The sequence below is a fragment of the Falco biarmicus genome, chromosome 15, assembly GCF_023638135.1.
Source record: "Falco biarmicus isolate bFalBia1 chromosome 15, bFalBia1.pri, whole genome shotgun sequence".
Taxonomy (NCBI): domain Eukaryota; kingdom Metazoa; phylum Chordata; class Aves; order Falconiformes; family Falconidae; genus Falco; species Falco biarmicus.
Genome location: NC_079302.1, coordinates 527,089 through 554,383, shown reverse-complemented (window position 1 = coordinate 554,383; position 27,295 = coordinate 527,089). Strand labels below are relative to the sequence as shown.

The following is a 27,295-nucleotide window of genomic DNA, read 5'->3' as shown; positions in this document are numbered from 1 at the left end:
ATAGTCTGGGATTCGGTTTGGTCTATGACCTTATATTCCCATTTTCAGTATACGGCAAAAACTCCTTGGTGTTTTACCTGGGATGGAAAAGTGTTTTCAGTATTACCCTGGGTCAATGATAGATCAACTTCATTGGGAGAAAAGGAGAATAAAATAGTGCCATGGTGGAAATGTGAAAAAGTGTATGATTGTAGCAATGCAGACTTAATAATTCAAAGAATCCCTCCTTTGGCCGCCACTTTAAAATATGGTTGTTTTGGTCGAGGTCTTAAGAATACTCTCAATCTATCTAGCGCCTATATACCCAGAAGAGGAATAATGTTTAGTTGTAGAAAACCTTCTATTCAAAGTCCAGGACATTTAATTTGGGCATTGAGTGATGGAACCTGGACAACTCATCTACCATTAGATGGTAAAGTGAAACAAATAACTTTAGGCGTGCCAACATTGTGTCCGATTTGGAAGAAATCACCATTTAGAGGATCTCTAGAAAATTTAGAACTGAAACGAACAAAGAGATCTGAGACAAATGATGATACTTGGAATGAACCATCTACAGGAGTGAAAATTGGCTGGGCACGTGAATCACTTTTAAATCCTATAGCATCATATAGAAACAGAGCATGGCTCTATCAGTTAGCTGGTCAAGTGGAAAAATTAGCAAACGTTACCAAAAAGGGGTTTAAGGAATTGAATATACAATTACAGGCGACCTCTAGAATGACTTTACAAAATCGAATGGCACTAGATATGCTCCTACTTAAAGAACATGGAGTATGTGGATATCTCAAAGATAAGCTGGACCACTGTTGCACCCACATTCCAAATGTCACACAAGATGTGGAACATGATTTGGATTTATTAGATAAAATTGAAAAAGAAACAGAATCAATTCAAGAAGATATGTCAGAAGACTGGTTAGGGAAAATTTTTAACAAATTAGGATGGAACTTGAGCTCTTGGATACAATCCCTAATCAAAACTTTGTTTCTGTTACTGATTGTCTTTTTGATGATCATGTTGGTATATGCATGTTTGAAGAAGCAGTTTACCAATAGAATTGCAATCAATCGTATGATCCTGAGAGAAGTACCAACCAGTCCACCAAGGTATAGCCCACCACCAAAATATGTTGAAACAAATGATATGTAAATAATGTGAAAGTATTGAAATAATGATTTTCAACACTTTCAAAGGGGGGAAATGTTATAGATTTGCTAATAAGTTAAGATTGACTGACTTTATTTGATTGATTATTTGATTTTATAAAATCAATCATGTAATAGAAATATAAGAAGATAAGAAAATATATTTTAATGAAACTTATAGTTATAGTAAAAAGCGGCTATAAAATGTCCTCTGTACAGCCCGTACCAAGGCCGGAGGAATTGGTCAGAATCACCTAGTAGGAATGTTTAGAACTTAGATAACAGACTTAAGATTTGAGATGATTGTTTATATGTAACCTAGGAGGATGTACTAAAATGTCAAAATGAGAATTTATGTGAACTGGGAAGAGTCGAGTGAAGCAACCCATAGTTGCCGGCCAAGAAACAGTAACCTTAAGTGGCAGGTAATTCGGGCAGGGGGAGATCGAGACCACCGACTCACATACCACCTACCCAAATCGTACCCCAGACCCATTTCCGGACCTTTCTAACCTTTACTGCGCAGAATCGGATATGGGAGGAGAGTATGTTAATGATTTATGGGAAATCTTACGATTATGCATGAATATTTAATGAATATGTATGAATGAGTTCTATATAAGGTGTATGATTTTGAACCATGGTGTGCGTCGATCGTGAGGGGACTCACTCACGCACCCGGCCGTCCGTAAAGAAGTGTCTGCTTATCTACATCACATTGGTGTCGATAAGTTCTTCATTCCGAGATTTCAGTAACACTGCCATCCCATTCTACTCTTGTACGGAAAGCGAGTAGCACAAGGAGCAGAAGATAGCCCCAGAAGTTGTACACAACCGTCACTGTGGCTTTTGTGCAAAACTATTCCTCTATCCTTTGAGCTCCTTTTGTGTGACACCCACCATTAACTAAAGCTTAGGGACTGAAAGTTGGTTTCTTTTTTTATAAAAGTCTGCTGCTTAGTCATTCCAGAATGTCCAAACCAACTTCTTATTGCAAAGAGCAGCCCACGTGTGACTAGATCACAACTCGGAAAAAACCCTCCTGGAACAGCCTTTTCAGTGATCCCTGACTTTGGGCTTGCAACCGTGGCACGGGGATGTTTGATCACGTCCAAAGCCAGAAAGGAAGAGCTAGGGAGCTTTTGCTGAATTCAGCGGTTTTTCAGTGGATCCAGCCGAAGCCCAGCTGACAGCAGAGATGAGTTACACTTCACAGCTCAGGCACGCATCAGAGGGCTGTGTACTTCTATTGCACAGACACCCGAAAAGAGGCAGTACTGGGTGCTCGCTGTTCAGAAGATTTTTCCATCTTGCATCACATGTGGCCTAATTTTCATTAAAAACTTGATGTTCTAAACCATCAAAGCTCTTAGGAAATGACAAAGATTTCCAAGGGACAAGTTTTGCCCATAATCATGGGTGAGGCATGTCCCACGGCCACTATCATCAAAAAAAATCAGTGGCCATTCTTTCCCTTCTGCAGCAGGCCCTCAGCCTCTCCTGGAAGGTCTGCGGAAGCTATCCTTTCTTCTGCCCCTACATTGATGCTGGAACTTTAGGAAACCCTGGGAGTTTTACGCTCTCTCCTTCCAGGTGAACCTCAGAGAGTGCTCTCCTGAAAGGAGGAGGAGCAGACTAAAATACACACCGTTCAGGACAGCCGAGAGAAAAAGAAAGAAAAAAGAGAGTATGTCCCGCTCCTCGCTAGCAGCTGGGGCTTCCAGGAGCACCCAGCCGCTGGCCAAGGCCTGGGTACCCCGGGCTGGGACCGTGTGATGCCCCCACCACAGCATGTCCCAGAGCACATGGACCAGGGCATGGAGGGGCCACAGCCTCCTTGTCCTCAGTCCCAAAGCCACACCTGGTTCTGTGGAGTGAGAATTCGGATCTCAGTCGGGTTAACACCTTGGCACATCATGGAGGGATTACAACTCGGCATTCAAAGAAACAGGGGTGTGGGTGGCCCAACAGCACAGAACTGTTTCCCAAGTCCCTAACTTCTGCTGCTTTCTGGCACTCATTTTTTTGCCCACGGAACGTCCCCAGGTTTCGAGATTGGTTTTGAACGTGACTCTCATCCAACCACATCAACACAGAGATCCAGTTTTACACGATGTAGGACACGGCAAGGCGAAGGAGTGATCAGCACTTAGGATTTTGCTTCTCCCTGCAAAAGCGGCTTAGAAATGGGTTTTGGAAGAAATCAGATGTAACCCAGTACATTTCCATATCCAGAAAAAAACAACAAAAAAAGAATTTTAGGTGATTGAGCCCCCCCACCATGTGCTTCCTTCCAGCACTCAAGAGCCATGGCTTTATTTGCATGAATAACTAAGAAAGTTCATTTTGAGCTTAAACAAAACAAATTTCAAACCACTTCTTAACTGCTGGCTTTGCAAGTTGCACAGTGCTGACTAGTTCTGTAAATCACCTGGTCCAGAAGCGTTTGGCTAAGCAATTTATGGAGGCAACTGCAAAAAAACACATGGAGGCCAGCCACTTCCCCGTGGGGCTCGAGATCCAACTGCAATTTCACAGTGCTGCACTAGGGCAAAGCTTCTAAATATTCCCTGCAAGGGGCACACGCTGTCTGCAAATCGTCCTCCAAAGGGATCTGTGACTGGCATGCAAATGCACGAGGAAGGCAGTCACACTGCTCAGAGTCGTCAAGAAGCAAAATTAATGACTCCCTAGTTAAAGATCACGGGTTTCTTCTTTAAACTCTTTATGCACCCTGGGACAGTCTCCACCCTGACGATACAGCGGCTCAGCTCTGTTTTGTGAGGGATGGGGGGTAGGTGACCTCCTTGAGGTCCTCTCCCAAGGGGCCCATGGAAGAGTTCAGATCTCCTGAGGGACCACGAGGGTTTTTCCAGAGACGCCTCCTCTTTCTAAACACCGATCGCTTGCCCAGCTCTGTTTCCTGTAACTCCCAGGTTGCATGTAAGTAATTTTCCTATTTCTCTGCCACAACAACAACAAAAGCTCTCCAGGCACAACCCCTGGAGATCCCTGCAGCAAAGTGATGGACAGCCCCACCACCACAGCAAAAATCCCAGGGCCAGGAGCACAGCGCTGAGCCAGTTTTCCCTTGGGAGCAACTTCTTAAATCAATCCTTTCCTTCCACAGCTCTAACAACTGCAGCTGGCGGCCAGGAAGGCGGTTTGTTAACATGAGCCCTTGTTAATTACTGTAGGTGGCATTTGCCAAGTAAACCCTGCGCAATTACCGTATCAATAAAAAGCTGTTTCATGGCCTTTGTATCTGTCAGCTTGGAGCAGTAAGGAATGGCTCGAAGCAGCTGGGTTAGTGATCTCAGCACCCTCCAGAACGGGAGCCTGGCTGCTGGGGACCACGGGCCTCGCACCTCCTTCCTCTTAGATGGGGAAAACCAGAGCGTTCCCTGGATGGAAATCTGACAGGGGCCTCCCACTCTTGAAGAACACCTCAAGCAGCACCACACGGACGGAGAGGAAGGACAAGGTAACCTGAACCACGGAGCTTGCTGCAAGCATTCCCTGCCCCGTGCCAGCACAGCAAGGCCATCACCTCTGTAAGGGCAAAGGCGGCATAACTCGGTGGGTCAGTGATAACCGCTCCCAGAAAAAGACCTGACAGCACTTCTGTCAGCCGGGAGGAGCATAAAGCTTGTCTAGCAGGCTGCTCGCACTCTGACTTCTGGGGAGGGTGCTCACCCTGCTGAGGGCAGCGAGCCCTGTAACACGCGACCCAGATGAAGCATAGGCTTGAGCCACGAGGTGACGATTCCCACGCAGGGACAGCAGCACACGTGTGGCACGTTCACAGACACCCTGCGCTCAGCAGGGCTCAGCCACTACGGTCTGGCAGCGCCTGGAGAGCGGGAGGTGACCCAGGGGCAGGGAGCACGTTTCACTCAGCTCCTACCGCCTCAGGAGCCCGATGGTGCATCCACGTAATAAAGGCTCATCCTGGAGGTCTATAGGGGCTTAGTGCTCGTCCACCAAAGCTCTTCTGCTGTGTACCTCTCTGCCTTTACAAACACCTTGCAGCACAACGAATGCATGGTATGAAAGCTCGCTGCTTTGGCTGCTCTGGGATCAGCGGTCGGAGCCAGGCGCGCTAAGCCCTGGCTCTGCACAGACCAGCTGGGAGCCACAGGGACAGCAGGAAGGTGCTGGCACTGCCCTGCTGACCACCGGCTCTTCCCAGAAATTCCGTGGGAACCAACTGGGCTGGAAGAGTATTTGTGCCTCGCCTTTGCTGTGGGTAGCAGGAGGAGGAGAAAGGAGCTGTACCTGAGATGTCGCAGTAGACTGTCGATACACTCTGGCTTCTCGGGGTTTGAAGATCACGTAGATTTCAACTGAAGAATTTGGCCAGACATCTCCCTCCTAAGACAGGAGACAACAAACCATTTATCTTCAAACGTTACATTTCTTGTTTTCAACCACAACCCTGTCAGCCTTTATTTAGAGCATCAATGACGAGCAAGGAGCAAACAACACTTACAAAATCTGTAAGACTTTGGAAGCAGCTGTGAAAAAATTTAAGTCCCTTACCTTTACTAGCACCCGGTAAAGGCTTGCCTTTTTTTTTTTTTTTTTTTTTTTTTTTTTAATTAGGGCTATAATAAAGGAACTAAACTGGCTGGCTTCAGCATATCAAGGATCTCTTCAGAAGTGCCAGCTGACCTAAAGAAAAGATACGGTTTCCCTCCAAACCTTCCCTTATATCCCTGTGTCACTACAGCCATGTGAACACGTTTTCTCAGATCAGAAGAGATTTAGCAAGTCAAATGGATTTTTCCATTCTTAGTTACAAAGATAGAAAGAAAGAAAACCATGCCTGCCTTCATCATTGCAGAAGAGATCTGTAAACCAGCTCACAAACAAAGGCAAGGTCCCGTCAGAGCTGGCTACCCCAGCCAGGGCTCACTGTCCAAGCCTCCCTCTGCTTGCAGGCAACAACTGGCAGAAGAGGAATATCAGGGCTTTGCAATCTGCTCCAGCTGCCTGCAGGTCTCCACAGGGGGTATGAGACATTGCCCATGACACAAAGCCCTAGTTGTCCTGGCCTCCTCCCGTTCCTGCATCACCGCTGCTGTCGGAAGCGGAACCGGAGCTGGGTCAGTGCCCACGTGGCATTTCTCTGACACTACAATGTGATCCTGGCTCAAAATAACCCAAACCGAACACCAAAATGGTGAACTTCTGCTGCACCAAAATCCAGCTTCAGCAAGAACCTGGGAGAAGCCTGCAAGCGTAAATCTTCAAACAGCGAGGGAGTGGCGATGGGTCCCTGCAGGTGTTATTCCCAGCGGCCGAGGCCCCAGCGGGATGATTTGCCCAACACCACCGAGACCACGGTGATCGCTGCAGTGTTGCTGGCATCTCTCTGTACGCTGTATAACTCACCAGATGTCCTGCCATGCTCCAGGAAGCCAGTCAGTGGTGCAGTAAGATCCTGGTAAGGGACATATCTCCCTACATCCAGGGTGCTGCTGGATCCCAAGGCACAGTCAGATGAGACTGCTCTAAGGCATCAGAGGAGACAAGCCTACGGACGAGCAGCACAACCCATCCATTCATATGCACCCGCACAGCTCTCTGCAACAATCCTAACGCAGCATTATTGATGGAGCCTTGCACTCATATCCTCACTCCCAAGGAAACCTGCACCAGCAGTTAATAGACTCAAACCTCTTGAGCTTCTGGCATGAAATCACCATTCTCCAGGATTCAACGTATTTGGACAGAAACTTCAGGCAGTACGTCCACAATCAGCTTCCCTGTATTGTCAGTGAAGCCGCACGCCAGACTGTTTGACTCAAAGGGAGAGGGCAAGAAGAAATCATCAGTTACACATTATTCTACTATTCTGTGGCTAAAAAAAAATTGTGAAGGACATGACTGTTTTGGGAAACCTTTGTCATTTCTCCCTTCATTACTGCTGTATGTCAGACCATAAAACTGGAAAGTATTGTGACCTATTTCTCCTGGGAAATGAAAATAGGCTGTTGGAAAGGTTCCTCACATTCCTGCTACCCCATGGGGAAGAAAGAATTGCTGGTTAAAAGGATACACTTCACTACTCACCCTTGCGGGCTACTGCTACGCAGGCGTACCAGCCCTAGGACACGGCAGGAGCCAGCGGTCTGCCGCGGCTAGCATATTCTCCGTAAGATGGCAGTTGAGTCAGATCATGGAAAACTACCGTGGATGCTTGCCAGGACAGAAATGCAACTATGCAGTGCTGTGAACACGATATTGCAACACTTCTGGCTTAATGTCAGCCTCAGGCAGGCTGCAGCTGGCAGGTGGCATAAAATACAGACGGTGGATGTATGATGATCCAGCACAAAAACTCCTGCTGTTGTGCCCTGGCTTTGCTACAGCATATGCCAACGTGATACCCGAGGGGACGGCACACCATGACTCACCGCTACAGAAGTGACCTCAATAAGGAGACCAACCATAAATAGATGCAGATCCTATTTCCCCTCCCTCAGCCCCTAAATAATGCGAATCTCCTCGACCTCCACCAGCCTGAAAAGGAAAAAGCTGGTCTTGGAAAGCGGGGCACCACCAACTGTCGGCCTGCTTTGTTTGGTGGAGGGAGAAGGTGATCCATGGAAAGGAAATCACTGCTCAAAGCACACCAAAACCTCCAAAGGCAGAGCTGGCAACACAAGTACTGAAGTGACTCCCCAAAGTGCATCCTGTTAGTTCAGGGCACTCAGGGAAAAGGCAACGCCAAAGCCCGTATCTGCCCCTTCCCACAAATAACCGAACCCACAGCGAGCGGAGGGATGGACCATAGCTCCCACTGGAGATGGCGCCTTCTGCCAAAAACCAAAGTGCTCTGCAGTCCCCTCTCATTTGGATGGGGACCAGCTGGGCACCTCAGCTGAGGTGGACGTTTGCAGGAACAAATATCACTGTTATCTCCTGGCCCAACCTCTGCACCAACAGCAGTAGCACTTGCGTAACCTGCACATCTTGAAGACCACCTCCATCGGCTCAGAGCTGGCACGTGGCACTGAGGAGTCGCTACCAGGCAATGACAAGACAGTGATGACTTGTCAAGGTAAGAGCAATGATTACAAATCCTTTTCCTCCCTTTCCTCTGGTTTCCATTTCCAAGGAGTCAGCTCCCACGTGTCTGTACTGTGACTTACAGCTAAGCTGTGGTGGGGAAGGTGCAGCAAAAAGCAAGGGCTTTGTCCTTTGAGAGCCACCTGGGCTTCTACCACAGATGCCTCTGCTGACATACCATGCGTCTTTGCAAAAATAAATCAACTTTGGGACGCACTCAGGAAGTCAGAGTTACAGAACAGCTTGTTTCCCACAGGCTTGGACGGCTGCTCAAAACGTTCATGGTCACAGGCTGACTGCAAAACCGCTCCTCCTCTTTTCTCTTATTATTTTCATCAGCAAGTTAACCTTATACAGGCCGAAATAGCCTGCTGCAGCTTCCACTGAGAGCAACCCCTGGCAGCTAACGGCCCGCTTACACAGCAAAGCTGCTGCACAAACCCTGCAAAGCCACCCTGCCCAGAGAGCCTTTCCAAGGCTATCGTCCCTCCAGCGGCCTCCTAACCTCTGGGAACCTCCAGCCGCTTCTTCCAAGGGTTTGATTCTTTCTATAGGGTGCTCCCAGGCACCACAGGTGATAGGTGGGAAGAGCAGCCGCCGCTTTTGGCCAGAAGGTCTGAGGCAGCAAGGTCCCAGCTCTGGTGGGGCCCCTCCAGCAGATTTACACGGCGCTGCAAGAAGGGTCTCTGTCCACGCTACAAGTTACGGGACTCTCACCGGGGAGAAGGTTGTGGAAGTCAGCAGCAGTGGATTTTTAGATTTTACATTTGATAGGATAAAAGACTAACATTTGATGTGAAGACACCCGTACGCCAGGGGGGAAGACAGACATCAGCAAAACTATGAATGTGAAACCCATTGTTCCATAAATCATGGAATTAATGGAAATCTAAAGACTGATAATGCTGAACCAGCCAGGAGGGGAACGACTCCTGTAGTATCCCACTTGCACCCAGTCCTAAGCAAACTGTAACATCAACACAGCCATTTAGGAAAGGTTTCCACTCGAGACTTGAGGCCAGGCTACACTCTGGGTCCGTACAGCGCTACACGGAGCACCAGGACTCAGCGGGCAGCCAGGCTGCTGGACCTCACCCTAATGCACTTCAGGAGCCCAAGAGCAGGTTAAGCTCGTTATGGAGACCTAGCCCAGTTGTAATGAAGCAGGAGCCCTGGGACATGCTCCAAAACCAGCTGGCACAGCTCAGGCGATCGGCTCCCGCTCTCTGCAATACCCCTGCTGCTCTGACACAGGCTCTTGGTCCCATCATGCTGCTCTCAGCTGCAGTGGTGTGAAACTGCAGCTGTGCTCACATGGGGGGCTCAGCCTCATTCGGGCTATAGGAGTAACCAAGAAGAGAACAAGATCCCCTTCCTTAAAAAAAAGTTTCACCTACTATAAAAGAAAGAAGAGGCTCTGATTATTCTAGCGTTTGCTCCAAGATGAGAAGGGATTTTGCATTGCTCAGGCAGCAGGCATTCTTCATCTCAGACCACGCAAATACTCAGAGTCAGGGCTCTGTTTCATTGAAGGACATGAGGTTTTGATTGCGTAAACACAAAAGCAAAAAGTTTTCTCCAAGTCTGCAGTGAAACTCAAAAAGTTCGTTTAAAGCTGCCAGCCTTGCGTGCAGGCTCACAGACAATGCTGGGAGGGAGAGTCACGCATGGTATAAATCCAGATTATATGAAGGGATTGGTCTTTCCATGATTAAACGGGCTGAACTTGGCCTCCTTTCCATAGAGGACCTTTTCATTCTTCAATAGGTGAACTAATGCCCATGGTTAATCCCCATACGCTACGTGTAAGGCCTGCCCTTATATATAATAATCAGTACCCCTGAACACTGTAAGGACACTTATGAAGTGCCCTTAATTTATAGCCCTTGCAGCAGAGCTCAGCTTTAGGCAGGCTCTCGCCGCCTGCCAGGAGCTCACTGTTTAGAAACGCTTTTTGCAACAACCTCTCCCAGCCTCACTAGAAACCTCATGTCTTCCCTCTCGGCACATCAAGACGCTGACGCGGGTATCTGCCAAGTGACCTCATTCAGGGAGGAGGAGGAGGAGGAGGAGGAGGAAGAGAGGTTCTCAGCTATCGCTTACCACCGGCTCAATGGCAAAAATATCATTGGAGAAGAGCATAGAGTCTTCTTGCACCTTTGCCCTCTGGTTCTGGAAGGCACAGGAGAGAAGGGAAAGGCGTTCTTGGAGCACGGGGTCCACTGCGCGCTGCTTGAGAAAAGAATTCCGCTCATTCTCCTCCTGCTTCTGCAGCCTGCGACAGCACCTGCAGCCATGGGGAGACACAAACCAAGCAGATCATTTAATAAACAACATATCCGCCGAGACTGTCGCGTAAGCGCAGGAGCAGCAACGCCACACTCACGAGCTAAGAGGAGGTTTTTGAAAGCTAGCAGCCCTCAGGAGAGCCTCCTGGCTCAAAGCTACTGCCACGACTAATGGACAACCCACCAACACCCTCAGATGGCTTTTCCTCCCGTAGAGGTGCTCGGGGAGATGGATGAAGATGAAGGAGCACACACTGCAGTGCTTCGCTGGCAAGGGGAGAGCAGCTGGGATTCAGCTGCAGGTTACCAGCATCACTCTTTTTTACCTTCCCTTTTGGACTGGCAGGGATAAGCAAACTAGATCTGCTCCGCTGCCTACACTGCCATCCAGCAGAGGACCCCAGAGCATTTGAAAAGCCAACTCACGGACTTTCAGGCATTGCATCACTTCAGTGAAATTAATGGGTTTATATGCATGAAGACAGAGGCCCCGAGAGGTGAAGGGACTTTGCCCAGCATCACCCAATAACGAAGGCAGGACCAGCATCTCTGAATGCAAACCCTTACATCCAGCCTTGAACCACTTCAACATTTTTCTCTTTTTGGCCTTCTCCACAGAGCTTTGACACAGGTCACCTCTCCCTTACTCGGTAGTTGTAGCAGCAATCATTCTAGTGTTTAAAGCTCGCAACCGAGAGGTGAGGAGGGAGCACTGCTGCAGAGCACTTGCTTCCCAGCTGGCACGTGGATGTGCCCCCTTCACGCTCCAGTCCCCTGGCCACCAAGGACCAGCAGGTGACTACTCGAGGGGGATGAGGGGAAGGCTCCATACACAGCACATCAGGGCAACGTGGTATAAACAGGACCGCAATCACCACCCAGCTAAATTCCAATACGTTTAGAAAGGAAACACAGCCATGGACATTACTAGCAGCACGCAGACAGAGCCTCGGGCAAATGCTGTCACCAGTGCCAAAAATACTTTCTTTGGCTTGCTCCCTGTGGAGTGTCATGAGAAATGTTTTTCCACGGCTGACCTACAGCGTTGTGCATGAGGGGGGCTTCCAGGCACCGAGATGAGCAACCCTCAACTAAGCCTTCATCAACAGACAATAATTCCATTGTTGAATCCCAGAAAGTCCTGCAAGAGGGAGACAGAGCAAACCCCTGGGTAGACCTTGTGATGATCCAGGTCTTTTGGGGTGACAGCCAAGCGCAGGGTGCTGAACTGCCTCCTCCCATCGTAAAAGTCCTCTCTGCTCTGACATCTCAAAAGCTTCTGCTACAGCAGGACAGTGGCCTCGGAGCTATGACCACCCCTAAGACTGCAAGTAAGGAAGAACAAAGCACTCTGCTCAGAGTATAGAACACGAGCTGGCTTAAGATCAAGTGCCATTGGAAAAAAATCGGGTTGAAGTTAACGGTGGGGAAACCTGGTTGCTTCTGAGGGGAGAGAGGATCACTCAGGGTCCCATCTGAGATACGCAGGTGGGAAGAGATGCTAAAAGAATGGCGCAGGGACATACTAAGAGAAGGTCACAAGACTTTTTCTGTTAACACACTGATCTTGCGCAGAAGTCACACACTGCGCAATTAAAGACAGAGAACAGTGGAAAACTCGTTTTGGCCTTCAAGGCATTTCTGACCTAATTACATTGAACTTTATTTGCTCGGAAGCCCTCAAAAAGTTCTCCAGCTGAAGGCAGTTTCCTGACCAGCTCTGGGTTCAGACTAACTCCTATACACCTACAGCCATTCAACTCTGAGAAGTCACACAAGGACTCCCTAAATCACCCCAGCTTTTAAGTGTCATTCCCAGTGCATCCCCTTGGGCTAGAAGTGTTTCCCTGCTGCCCCAAACGGAATTTCAAAGCTTCAGAGACACCCTGTGGAGAGCCTGCCCCACCTCTCAGCACCACGAAGACACAGGTGCTGACGCCCAAAGGCACTTCCAAGTCCTGTGCTGCCCTGCCTTCCCCGCAGAACCCTCCACCTCCGAACTCTCCCCAGCCCCAGAGAAGGGGCAGGGATACCTCGCTGTGCTGGAAGCCGGGACAGCACAAGGCAATTCAGCATCCTACAGCCGGATGGCCTCAACGTTCGGGGCCAGCAAAGCACCCTGCCCTGCGCACTACTGGACAAGAAGGCTGAAGAAGGTTGCCATCTTATCAAAGCTGGAGGGGAAGAAACTGCAGTGAATATCACAGCAGGTACGCTGCCTGCAGCTGTTAGGTGCTACCGCTCAACGCAGTCCCAGGTAAGGAGTGCCGACACCTTCCTCAGCCTCACAGACCCTCTGCGAGCCCAGCGACCTGGCCTCACTGACTTAGGGCTCCCACAGATGGCAATTTGCTCTCCGAGGAAATGCGACCTTTCCTCCCCAAAACATGAGCTGGAACATGGATGGAACCGGAATGGGAAGCACTGAGCTCCATTACCCTGAAGCTCAGGGACACACACCCTGATGTCGTGGATGGTTTACTTGTCCTACGCCATTCAAAAAAGCACCAACATCCCTCTGAGGCCGTACGTTAGTTTTACCCTTGGGCAGCATGTCTTACTGAAATGAATCTTCCCAACGAGCCTCAGCTTCTGTACGTTAGTTTTACCCTTGGGCTGTGTATCTTACTGAAATGAATCTTCCCAACGAACCTCAGGTTCTCCTGATCCTCCTCTTCTTTACTAATAAAAGCCTTCCACTGGAGTGGGCTATGACTTTACTCCGATTGTGGATGACCACGGATCTGTGGTTTGACAGCGTGATGTAGGTCTTCCCAGCTGTCAAGGAGTTCCTGTCTAGCCTGATGTTGACATCTTCAGCGGCTCCATGAAGGCTTGTGTGAATATCTTCACCTGGAACAAACAAAAGGGAGACTTTGCTCATCGCCCTTGCTGATGGGAGTACAAGGAACGGAGGAAGCCACAGGGAACATGCAGGAGCGGGCTGGAAACTAGGACCATGCGTGGCAATCAGTTAGCTGAGGGGAAGGTGCTCAAGCTTGTCTAGACAACAATTAACATGATGAGACGTGTTTACAGAGCACAGGGGAGTGGGGGACGGATGGCGCCAGGGAAAGGTAACAGCTTGCTGTTAATTGCTGGTACTTAACCACCAATCAGGGATTGCCTAGGATGCAATGCTTAGCTTCAGGAACCAATCTGTTTAAAACGCGCAGCTTCTGTACAATAAATTGACATTTGCTTGCATCAAGCTGCGTCCCGTCTCTTCATTCGCCGCAGGAACAGAAGTGTCACAGCCTTTAGCTGTATTAGCAGTTCCACATATCAACACATTTATCACATCCTGATAGCTGCATGTGTACAGCACGAGGATGTCCTGGACACCACCTTAAGCACCTTATTTCTGGCTGGGCTTGTAAAGATTTATCCCCAAGGTGACCCTGTCTACAGGGGGACTTTTTCAGATGTGCCCAGGTGGCCTTTGGGTTGCCATCCCACTCGGGTCCCAGGGAATTCTGCATCTGAGTCGTTCAGGTGACTCTCAGGAGTCCCACCTCGGTCACGGCTCGCCCAGAGTCTCCTGCAAGCACGCCACCGGGGTTGTGTCTCTCCTGATCCCTTGTTGCCAACAAGCCAAGGTGCCTGGGGCATGCAGGCAGAAGAGGGAGGCAAGCAAAGTGACAGCCCACGGCAGGATGGGACGCAGATGAGAACTTCACTGTGTTGGAGCAGCAGCACCCTCACTTGCTGTGTGTCTGTGCAGACAGGTCGGAACGAGACTGGTGGGGCACGGCCCACGCCAACCTGCCCATCACAGCCCTGCAAGCCCATTTCTTCTGCCTGGAGCCTGTCGGTGCCTGTGCCTGAGCGTGCAAGTCTGCACCGAGTATTCCCAAGCTGTTCCACAACCCGAGCGAGCACACCTTTGCTTTCCACCTCAGACCAAAGAGGAGAGAGCCCCTGGCTGCGCACAGCAGCCGATTAACGCCTGGAGACTTGCTGGAGCACCCGCCAGCACTTCACCCTCCAGAAGAGACCCCCACCAGAGCGTCCCTCACTGCCAGAGCTTCCAAACCTTCATTCTTCCCAACCAAGCAGCTCCTGGGAGTCAACCATCTCAAACTTGAGCACCGAGCCTACTCTGCCTGTTGCAGGTGAGGGTTTCCAGGTGAGAAGCAAACCCCAAACACGAGACATTCTCTGTCGAAATGGCACTTCTGTGGAGCGTGTTTAAAGCCTCAGAGCCAGCCCCAGCTGAGAAGGGCAGCGACCCGGCCATCCCTGGAGAGCATCCCCCTGCCGAGGCAGAGCCTTCTCCTCGCTGCACGGGTTACAGCAAGGCAGCCAGGGGATGGACCTGCCTTTCCAAGGCGGCCACACAACAGCACGGGGGAGAGCTGGCGGTGTCCTACACGGACTCCTTAAACCCTAAGGCAGACACAATGCGGCGACTCACAGCCGTGCCAGGAGAAAGAGAGCCCCTCTCTTGGAGGGAGGCTGGGAATGAATCACCCTTCAAACAGATCTCTGCAGCCATTCCTTCGCCTCCACGCATGGAGAGTTCGGCCTTCGTGCCTGTATAACCTCAACTTCTCTGCTCTTAAGGGAGCCCAGGAGGAGTGGGAGGGACTCGTGGCCAGAGATGAGTTATGTTGCGAGAGAAACAGCGACGTCTCCAATGACTGGACAGCCTGCTTTCTGGAACGGAAAACATAGCATAGAAAAATAACTGAGGTTCAGAAGCGTTACAGAAGCAGGTGTGCTTTATAAGCACTGCCTTCCCCCTCCGCTGAATCCTCGGCGTACGTTGGCAAGCAGAGGAAGCAGGACCCAAGAAATGGGAGACATGCACAGTGCTTTGAGCATGTACAACTCAGGTTCATGGAAACATGACATGAAAAATGCTCTACGAGACAACAAACTACTGCAAAATGAACTCCACAAAAACTATCATGATCTCCCCTCCCTGTCTAAACCCACGGCCAGGTGGGTCTTGAAGTAATGGGTATAGTTCCGATCTTAAAAACCAAGCTGAAGCCTTTGAAATTTAATCGTTCTTTCTGCCCTTCTCCGAAGTACAGAGCAGCTTCTATACGAAGACTGAATCCTCAACCGAGAAATGAGCAGCTTCTATACGAAGACTGAACAGGATTCCTCAACCTAGAAATCACATAGGAGATAGGTAGGTTTGTAAAAGTATGAACGGCCTGCGAGAAAGTGAACGAGGAAAAAGTTGTCACAATTTGTTGTAAAACAGGAACCCAAGGGCCTGAAATAGTATTAGTCAAAATGAGAGAAAAGTAGTTCTAGTACTTTTCCAAGGAATATTCCTTCCTTTGGAACACACTGCCACAGGTGCCTACAGACGCTCATCGCTATAAATCCACAAAGCAACTGGACAAAGGCTTGGAAGGTAAAACCATCAGAAGCGATTAAACAAAGACGTGAATAAAGCCTCCAGCACAGAAAAACGCTGCCTCCAAGGCCCACGAGGGAGAAAGCATATGCACTGCCTGCTTCTACACGCTTTGCTAAGCATCCCCTACCGCTGCTCTCCTGGAGAGCACTTACACTCCCGGCTGCAGGCACCGAGGACGCTTCTGAAGGCTGGAGGGCTTTGCCGGAGCACCTTCTACCACAGAGAGAAGGATCTGGCATCGTGCTGACTGTGTAAACCCACAAACCTCCCGGTACAGACGAGAGCGTGCGGATGCCAGCGAGTCAGGAGGGAGCAGCAGGTCTTTCTGCCAGGCAGATAAACTGACACAGCAGAGCTGTCAGGGTTGGCCCAGGGCAGCTGCAGGCTTCATGTCCTGGGTGCCAAATTGGATGTGACATTTATTTAAGACTCTTGCTTGTTTAATATATAAGTCTGGAGGAAAAAAAACCAACCCAACAACAAAACAATCTCTGTACTGTACCAGCAATGTAGCCCTAGGTATTTCACTTGATGGGGTAATGTCCGTGGGTCTGTGCTTTGGGACGCTTTGCTGCCATGGAAGCACATTTACTGAATCCAGACGTACCTGCCCTATCGTTACTTACACAACACAATGATCTTATTACAGGCTGTCAGCTCTCTCATTCTTACATGCTATTGACGTATTTCCCAGAGACAGCAGGACACAGCTCACCCTGCAACCTGAACAAAGCAACACCTGAACTTGAAATTAAAAGAGAGGCTTCTTATACAGCAGTAGAGCAGGTGCTTTGGGCTGTGCACTCCTGAGCGATGCTCTCTGAGACAGCGGGAACACCACCGTGTTTTATTCCAGCATCCATCTGCATGGCTATGGCCACCGGTATCTTAGCACATCATGGTAACTTCTAACTATCTGAAAGTAAGAAACCCAGCACTGGGTCATCCTCTGGGGGGCCTGTTGTGCAGGAGGAGAGGGAATTTACAGAAGAGCTAAAATATCTTTCCGAATATTAAGCAAACCCTTGAACAAGATTTCAAAACAATTTCAGGTTTTATGAAGAATGCGTTCCCAGCATTCAACAGCCAGTACCTTCCTCCATCGATTACTGCTCTAAATATTAGGAAGCTGGTAGCCAGATGGATTAGACTGAAGAGAAACAAAACAGCACTCTGCTGCCTTTCGTCCTCACCATAATATTCTTCCTCTATCCCTGTGACTCCCTCCTCGCTGAATTTGGATTTTAAACCTTTTTAGGAGTGCATGAGTCAGGTTCAGAATATTTGGGTAACAGGGAAAGCAAGTTTAAGTTAATTTGCCCAGTTTGTCAGAAAACTATGCCTGGCTCTCACCTCTTCTAAAAGAGACAGGTCCTGCTGCTTTTTCACTGAAAATACAAGCAAGCAACGAAAGCCGAGCTCTTCACTCAGAAGAGTGTCATTGTACCTCCACATCGACCCTCTGAGCAGTTCTTTTGCTCCTGCTACTATCACGATACCCAGCTGCCTCATCACCGCCAGCATATTCTGGTTTTTCAAACAGCATGCAAAGGTCTGCTGGTACCACATCACCACCGGAGAAGGGAGTCACTTCACCAGGCTAACGATCTCTGGAAAGCGAGAGGAGTCCCCTGCGGCGGGATCCAGCCCTCCCCACCATATGCTTTTGGCTGCACCTCCCACAGAGCTACCTCGGTCAGAGTCAGGAGCGCTGCTCTGAGCTGTTTTGCTGTCAGGAAGCTAATGGCATCACCTACAAAGTGTGCTGGGTCTCTGACAAAGGCCACCTGTCAGTCCCCACGCTCGTATTTCCAGCACTAGAGCAAAACACAGGGCAGCGACAGTCATTTTTAAGTGCTTCTCGGAGGCAGTGCTCATGAGCTACCTTCAGACATCATTAAAACCATCGTGCTAGTTACTCCAGCCCTAGGAGCAGCTTGTTTATAAACCTCACCATTAAATAACTGCTGCCAGCACAGGGGTTTCTACAGGACCATTGCCCAGGCTACAACAAAGCTCAGGGCACCCTAATCATCACTGCTGCCACAGCTGATGCTGTCAACAGCTAAAGCCCCCAGCAAAGCCCCCTCTGAGCCCATGCAGCCCATCGCAAGGAAAGGATCTGCTACCCCAGAGCACTGCAAGCCACCGTGAGACAACAGATGGGGAGGAAAAGGGAGATGGAGAGCAATGACCAGCCACAGCGTCTACGGGACAGGTCGCAGGCTCTTCAGACGGCTCTCCTGCACTTAGGAGTCACCTTGCTTTCCACCAGGCTCCTTGCTGTGCATCCTCCTGTAATGGAGCACCCAAAGGATTCCCCATTACCTCCTCCGCACCGTGCTTAGGAAGGGCTGTTGGCTTTCTTACAGGATGAAATACTCCAGCGCAGGAATATCTGGGAGCCAGCACAGAGCCTTTGTGCTGCCCAGCGTGAAGGAGCCTCGCAGAATGGATTGAAAGGACAATGAAACTGTTGGATAACACAAGACAGCGCTGCCGCATATCCAGGATGCCGTGGGCTATATATAATCATTATTGGTACTACAGCCATGATATGCTGGGGTCGCTGATCACTGAAACACTGCTTTTGGCCCACGGGGAAAGACAGGGCAGGAACCTTCCTTCTGATTGCCTGGCAAAGACATGCTTAATACGACACTTCATAAATCAATCACCCTTCAAGCTACTCTTCTGCTTCTCAGCAAACGCTGATTGATCCACCAGGAAAGGAGACTAATGAATGGTCAGCTCTGCCCCGAAACGCATCCAGGGTTCATGGCACCTAAGAACATACTAGTGATTTCCACTGATGACAGAAGAGACAAGCTGCAGTCCAGGATGCCCTGCAAAGAGATGAAACCTACATTCTCCCAGAAATCCTTCACAGGCTAAGAACGGGATAGGCGGCGTCACATGGAAGTCTGCTTCTGGGGATGAACAAAACAGCCAAAAGGAGACTTTTAACTCCAAATAACCCTCCGAGCACCCACCCCCAAGCCGTGCTCATGCAGTCAACGCCACGGGTTGCTTTAGCAGCATTTTTGTCAGAAGGGGTGTTACATAGTTTGGGAGATATAAAGCCATGACTAACAAAAAAAAAAAACGATCAAGCAAATGAAGCACAAACTTAATTCCTCTTCTTCTACCCTCAAAGCGACAGACCATCGGCTTTGAAACAGAAGGCCCTAGAGAGGGGCGAAGGCCATACTCTGTTTGCAAGAAATTTAACAACCTTATCTAAAACAGTATATATAAAGAAAAATCATTGTTACAAGCAGTTGTGGAAAAGGGGAACAAAGACAGGAAACAGTTGTTAACTGTTAGCTGATCTGACATAAAGGAACACTTTGGAGACCAATTATACTCACCCATCAATCTAATTGATTTGAACCATAAAAGCCTATATAACCAATTATTTGTATAACGTATTAGTTACCAATCCTCAGTCCGTTGCAGCACTGCTACGATTAAGATGCAAAGTCAACATATAATTGCACAAACTCCGATTTACACCTTTTTTTGCCTACAGTATATGCCACCCTGCACTCGCTTTGAAGCAGACGTACAAGAACATAAAAGTCCAACAGAAACTAGCCAATCCTGCTGGGAATTCTCACAAGTGAAGGAAGAAAAGCACAACATGCACCCACGACCTGAGGCAAGCAGAAAGGAAAATCCCTTTGCAAAGTTCTTAAATGCCTGGCAGTCCAAGGAAAAGCTAGAGCAGCCTCTTGTAATAACCACGGCGTCAGAGCCTGGCTTACACCTCAGGATAACACGGGAAACAAGATCTTTAAAAACTCACCAAACAAAACAAGTTTGTCTGCATCTGCTAGCACTAAACACAAACGGAAAGAATTACATCAGTTCACGCACTACAGTAAAGCTTTGGAGCCAAGAGAGGCTGCTGCTTAGGGAAGCAGAAGGTTTCCCCACCTCTCAGCACTGGTAAGAAGCCACTACCAGCCTGCCCGGTGTTGAAGGATCGGAGAATTGCGCGGCGATGAAGAGCTACAGACCTGACCAGCAGTGGCACACAGCGGTGGCCACCAGAAGCTATGGGGCTGTTGCCGTGAATTTAGCTCGATAGGAACCGAACACACTGCGACATCAGAGCCGCTGTGAACGCTCACACCAGACCAAGGTTAAAACCAGAAATGGTTTTGGCATTCCCACCCTGGCACCCTGCACGACACAGGCACAGCTCAGGTCAAGATGCAGCGAGGCAGAGGGTTTGCTCAGGCAAGTCCTGAGCCTCCTCCGCTCCAGCTGGAGTCAGCACAAACCGTGAGGGCTCAGCAACCTGAGTGATCTCAGGAACGTGAAACGCAACACGGCAAGGGCTGAACCTCAGCTAAACCCTGCTGCCTATCCACATCCATCCGTGGGTTTGCAGAGAGAAAAGACAAAGAAAAAGGCTTGATCTAGAGGCTAAGTCAATAGGATTTTCATTTTGTTTTCAAACAAGTTCCTGGAAGCTACTGATGGTAGTGCCAGCCTGGCAAGATGACAAGACCTTTGGTACAAAGGGGGTTCTTAAAGGAAAGAGAAGAGAGGCATGCAGAGGTGGTTGTCTTCTCCAAAGTCTGCACAAAACCACAGACTAATATCACAGCGAGGTAATGTTTTACTCTTGCGAGTAGCTGAGATGCCCAGAGGTGATGGCACATCCGTGCTGCCGTTACTTGTTCAGCCTCAAACATCAATAAACACGTAGGGCTGGGATTTAATGAGCTTCCTGCGTGTGTACAGTGGCCACTAACACACCGCCAAGCCCTTGCAGAGGTGGCCTCATTTACCAACGTAAGCTGATTCAGCTAAGCCCAGCATCAATTTCAGCTGAAGAAAGGGATTCAGCATCCCAACACACCGACATTCCCGGCTGGGAACCCCATGCTGATCTGTGCAGGAGCTGAGCAGTCAGCAACGCCCCTGACAATTCCCCTCGGCCCATTTGCAACGCGATGCAGCCCCTACCACAGTTTCCCACCGCGGCCGAGATGCACAGGCTGTGCTTGCCCTGCTGCCAGACGAGCACACCCGGTTCTGTAGTTACCGTCATCTTCACCAAACCCAAATGGCTCTAACACACCACATCAAACTCTCTGTCGTGCCACAGGTGACTGAAGAGCTCCACATCAGCTCCCTAATTAATCGTGTTTCATATGCCTTGATTTTTCCTGTGATCTCATGCCTCATTTTCCCCCATTTGTGATGAAACCTCGGTGCTTTCTCAAGCTGGCGGTTATCACTCACAGCTCCAGAGGCTGCTGCAGCACACAGAAGCTGCCTGTGGTTAGACCGAGAAGGGCAGAGGCACCTCAGGGCAGTAGCTCAGGCCGTCCTGCGTAGGACAGAAGACCCAGATCCTCTTCTGACATCCCCTGCCACCCCGAGCATTGCTGACGCACTAAATACAGTGATCCCCAGCCAGTTCTTCCAGATCTACCCAAGAAATTCTTTTGTTATTATTTTTTATGCTTACGTTGCCCTAAGGAGATCTTGTCTATCGTGCAAGTGTTGGTGCTGGCTTAGAGGAAGGGGAAGATCTGAGGCCAGCTCATCACGCTTACTGACCAACCCAAACCACACATCCCAGCAGCTCTCCGGTGCTCAGTACCAAACCCCCCTGCAGCAGCCCCCCGCGTGCGGGCAGCCTAAGCAGCAGCTGCTGGCCAGCCTTCGGGACTGGGGGGCTGGCGGGAGCCTGCCAGGGAGGAGACGGCTCCGGCAGGGCTTGCTTCTCCACGCTGCAGGCTGGAATCACCACCCCTGACGCGTTCGACAAACACACAGATGTGGTGCTTCGGGACACGGTTTAGTGGTGGGCTTGGCAATCCGGGGTTAAGTTGGACTTGGTCATCTTCAAGCTCTTTTCCAACCTCCATCATTCTATGATTCTACGAGGCTGCTGGCATCTGCCCCACGCCTAGCAAGCAGCAATGGGGAGGAAACGGTGCTGGGGACCCCCTGCTTCCAGGGCCAGGCAGCAAAGCTCAGCGGCGGGGGAACAAGGCAGCCAGACGCCTCCCTGACCCAGGGCAAGGCAAGCTCTGCTCCACATCCAGCTCCCAGCGTGCTGCACTGGAAGAAGCCTATTTAGCTGCTCCCTCCTGCCATATAGGAATAACCTGAATCTGGCACAGAGCAAGTTTTGCTGCCCAGGGCTCAGGAGGGGAGACATGCCTTCACCCACTTCCTACGGGGACAGGAACTGAGCCAGCGCAGGAAAACTCACTCTGATTAACAACCACGGAGCCAGAATCAGACCCTGCTCGCACTTTCTACCTGCCCTTGAAGTAAGCAATTGAGGAGCCGAGGCTGAACTCCCCCATCTGTGCCCTGGGCGTGCAGAACCACAAAGGATGCTCTGAGCCTGGGTCTGCCATCCACAGCAAACAAGCCAAGATTTGCTTTAGCACAGCTCCTGCTCAGCAGCTGTCAGCCCTCCTGCAAGCTGTGTGGGAAGTTGAGGGAAAACAGGGTATTCATCTGCCAAACACCTAGACGGTTCCTCAGCAGGCTTTTAGCACAAGGCTGGAGGCTTCCAGCAGGACTAAAACCACCGAGAACTACTCCTGAGCCACACACGTTACCTCTCTTCTGGGGAAACCGCTTTTTGGGGCTCTGAACCAAGGGGAGACAGAAGAGTAATGGAATAGGCAGTTCTGCTTGAGGGCTGCCTCCTCTTGGGTATGCTGTCTCCTAAAATACTCCTATGGGCATGGGTTCTGATCCTCCCCTCAAAGAGGGTGAGATCCTGCCCCCAGGCTTTTGCTTCTGCATTAGACTCACAGAGCTACTGAAAGAGAGCCATCTGCATCATTACTTTTATTACTGACAGCAATAAAAGCATCTCAATATATAGCGTCCGTCAGCCACGCACAAGCTCAGTGGTGCTTTGCTAATTACTGAAGTTTTCTGTGCTGACAAAGAGATGCCAAGGGATGCAGCAACCGATGGGGAAAAACTGCACAGAGGAATTTCAATACCGCACCACAGATCCCCTGGGCTAGAAGCGTGTTGTAGCGCCTTGCCACAAGGGCCAGTGGGCACTGCTGGCACCCACATACAGGCACAGGATCTGGTCCTACACCTTGAAGACCACCCATCATACTATACTAGTACTCGTTGGAGACAGGAGCCTAATGTGAGTCAGCATTTAGGGAGCTCCGAGTAGAGAAGCAATTCTCCTTCCACAACTCCAAGCATCTCGCCGGCACCTCCTGTCTCTGGCAGCCTTCTTCACCTGCATGGAGCACCTGCCGTAGACGTTATTGTTTTGGATGGCATTGGACTGGTGGATTTGCTTTGCACCTCTGGCACACCTCTGGGAACCCGTCATGCATCTCCTCAGCCACGTGTCCCTGAGCAAAGCTCACCTTCCCACACCAAGCTGGTGCTACGCTGCCAGGTTGCAATAAATGTTGTTACTGCAGCAGACTGGGTTTGGTGTACAATCAGCAGCACTCAGGGCAAGCAGCTTGGGCATCATCTCACTTGAGCAGGACTTGACAGCTGAAAGAATATCAAAACTTCATGAATACTGACTTGGTTGAGACTAGGACTTACCTCCATAAACTTATTTTCCCACATCCACACGGTCCACACAGGGTGGGCTGAACGTCATCTGGGAAAGGCCAAGTGACCGACAGGACTTTCAGTGGTATTGAAACCTTTTCCAAAGCTGTACGAGTGCTTCGCACGCAGGTTTCAGAAACCCTTTCAAGTACCATAACCTGATGTTAAGGTGCTGGACAGGGATATGCTGGAGCCCAGAACATCCCAAGTCACCCTCATTTCAGTACGAGCTGGGATTTTTCACACCCAGACACATGTACACAGGCGAAAAGGAGGAGTTTAGGCATGTAAAGCACTGAAGGACAAGTTTTCATTCTAAATCATTACGCTCATAGCAGCAAACATTTTCTCCACACTCATCCATAAATTTGTAGCAACAGAACCGCCACCACACACACAGTCTATCCAGGGGACAGTACCTGTGCTCCTAACCAGCCCAAAAGACACACAATTTAAATCAACCAAATCATACGCTAAGGGAAAAATTGTGACTTGTTCACATGGAAGAGCTCCATGCTTGCTTAAGCAATGCTAGGGACAGATCTGACCCAGCTTCAGCAGAAATTTAAGCAATGTTCACCTGATCCTGCGTAAGTCACCCTAAGAAGGGTGTGATCCATTGAGAACGACTGCTGCCTGCGAGCAAGTCAGTACTGATACACAGCCAAGCGAGGGAAACGCCTCCCAACACCTTAAACTGCTGTTTTGCTCTTAGCACTTCTGTTTCTTAATAAACACTCTGTTGGTGGCTCTGAAAGAGCAACCCGGCTGCTTTCTGTACGCGCGTCACAGGGAGCCTGCCGTGGTGCCGGACACATTAGCCAGGGCTCGCCACGCGAGGTCAGGGAACGCTGTCTGGTGCTCTGCACTACTCCTGCAATAAACTCTGCACCACACCTCGAAAGACTGATTGATTACACGTTTCTGCTTCACTTTAGCCATTCATCTCAGCAGCCTTTCACTTACCTGTACGCTTCAAAGCTAGAGAGATAATCCCTTCATTATCCCCTTGCTCTCCTTCGCAATTCGTAGTTTATTTCAAAATAACTGCAACATTGTACTGGCAGGCAGGAATGAAATCCTGGGTTCATCTCCCAGGGAGCTGCACGTGTTCCTGGGAAAACACCCATCTCAGAGCCAGCAGAGAGTTTATCCCCGTGGCCTACCCACACAAATCACTTTTGCAAAGATTGACTATGGGGGAACCAGCTGTTTCAGTAAGAACAAGACTCTCAGGTTTTTCAAAGCAAGCCACGAAGATCCTGGCCCTAATTATTCGCTCACTCTGTTCCGTCACAAAGTATAAACCCTACGGCCCTAATCTCCACTGTCACTGCTCATCTGCCCCAGAGAAATTCTAGCCCTCTGAATTTTATCCTATAGATTCTGTATAGGCATACAAATAAGGCACGTTTTTGTGCTTCCCTAGCTGATATTTCAGTCACCCGTCCTAGAAACTGTTACCCAAAACAATAAGCTCCTCTGAGTGAGCATCAACCATTCTCCGTGAATATGTCAATAACTGGAAAACATTAGACAAAGCTGAAATAAGTCGTGAGGCTACATAAGTGTTTGGAAGATACAGGAGCATTTGTAACTTCCACAAACCCAAGACAACTAAAATGCTCTTTGCCGGGCTAAAGCAGCACACAGTATCCCCTCGGTTAGGACACCGCACTTCCAAGGACCAACGCTGAGGAACAGGGACAAACCAAACCTCCCTCTCAGGCGAGAGGAAACACACGCCAAGTGCCTTCACGCAACTGAGGAAGCGCCTCGTTCGGCACCACAACATACCCCTGCTGAGCCAAGGCCGACAGAAGCATTCTAACATGGCGCCTTTTCCTAAAGATATTCCCCACTTAGTCCTAAGTGAAGCGTAAAGCTGATGGTGTTTCTGTGGCCTGACCTCAGCTTCTCCTAGCCTAATATAAATCTTACACCTATCTCGGGAGGCAGCGAGCTCTTCCTGCCAAATCCCAAGAGCCCTCAAGTCCTGGCTGCATTAGTCCTGATGTCGTGAGCTGTGGGAGAAGGCAAAAAGAAAGAACAAGGCTCTGCGGCAAAACAACGTAGAAGCAGTGCAGGGGACAGATGTGTAAGAGACAGCGGCATTGGAGCGAGTCTGACAGAGGCACGCATTCCCATGTCGCGCTTCAAACATAGCACCGCCAAGGAATGAAGCTTCACACGTGCATATGCACACCGTAACGGAGAATCAAGGTTCCTCCCGCCTCCGACTCAGCAACTCCCAGCAAAACCCGATTCCAAAAAACCTCATTCCTGCTTGAGGGGATGCACTTTAAAAGCCCCCTAAACACCAACTATTTGTCACTTTTCTTTGAGGCAAAGCCGGGACAGGGGAGATACACCTGGAGAGGCAATTAAGGTGACCGGGACAACAGGGAATGATGGCAGATGGCAGTCATGGGGGGTGCTGGGTGGAGAGCACCCAGCCGACACCAGCATCCCCCAGGGAGAGACCGGCACACAGCCACACAGAACGAGGGCACACGCAGCCTTTGCCCCTTACCTGCTCACTTAAGCACCGAAACATACAGAGGTTTTGAAAGAAAAGGTTTTAGAAGTAGTCTGCAAAGCAAGCTTAACATTTTTCTGCTTTGAAAGGTCTCTGTTTTGAAGGACGCAGAGACTGGGCACCATGCAGTGCCCAGACCTTACCTGTGTCATAGTGAACTGTCAGGGGCCTGGAATAACCACCAGTCTTCTCTGGGTGGAAGTCCACCGTTACTTGCATGGCATCGCCAATCCCAAGAGTCCCAACGGAGGGATCAACAGAGAAAGGGCTGCAACACGGAGAGGCACATCAGGATTATTGTGGGACCTTTGGGGACTACGTTCCTTCTGCCGTCTAGCTCACTCCAGCTCACCTGTATTAGCAAGGGGCCAAGAAACCACAGTCAGCAGCAGAAAAAGAGAACATACAGGGCCAGGAACTGAGCCACCGACCCAACTCCTGAAGAGCTCCAGCCCTCAGAAGATCCTAAGCGATAAAATGACCTCGTCTCCCCCATACCCTGCATCCAGTTCTCTGCAGCAAGGCTCAAGAGTCTGACTGCTAGCGATACGGTCGGAGGAGGGTTTTTGAAGGGCACGGAGATGGCAAGAGTTATTTGCATGCACAACTTGACACTGAGTTGAATCCGTCTTTTCCTGCCACCTATAAACCTCAAGAGATGCAAATGTCAAGGCAATACCTGTCCCAGTGAGATTACAGCCTGGAAATCTGACAGGGAGAACAGAAGTTTATTCTTGAATGACCGGAGAATAATTAAGAGTTTAATTGGCAGATTTAATCTATCTATATTATTTTTTTTTACCTTGAAAGCATCCTGGGTTTGCCTCAGAAAGGGCACATTTTATCAGCATTTCAATGAAAGCTGTTCTAAGCAAAGAAAAATCTGTACGAGTGCAAAGGCAGATTAGAGTGATACAGAAACAAGAAAACAAGACACAAAAGGAGTATCCCATTTACAGCCTGAACAATTAAATCTCTAGCTAAATGAAGCACCGCTAGCAGGAGCATATCAAGGCACCTTCAACAGGAGGTTTTCTGCGTATTCACAAGCAATGCAGTCTGGGGCTCTGGGTTGTAATCCAGGCTTGGTAACTGTTTGCTTGGCCTACTAGAGAAATTCTGTGCAATGTGTGGGAAATAGTATGAAAATGTGTCGGTGTACTTTAGATTTAACAAGAGCAATTATGATTTGTCGCCAGGTAAACAGCTCTCAGCTGACAGACATAATTCAGTCCTTTAATGCTCAGGGAAAAGTCACATGCAACATGTTTCTGCACAA

The 27,295-nt window shown here is 49.5% G+C and overlaps 1 pseudogene; it reads right to left on the bottom strand.

Moving 5' to 3' along the window:
• LOC130159445 (hydrocephalus-inducing protein homolog) overlaps window positions 1–27,295 on the bottom strand; it is a 70,002-nt pseudogene that overhangs the window by 22,580 nt on the left and 20,127 nt on the right.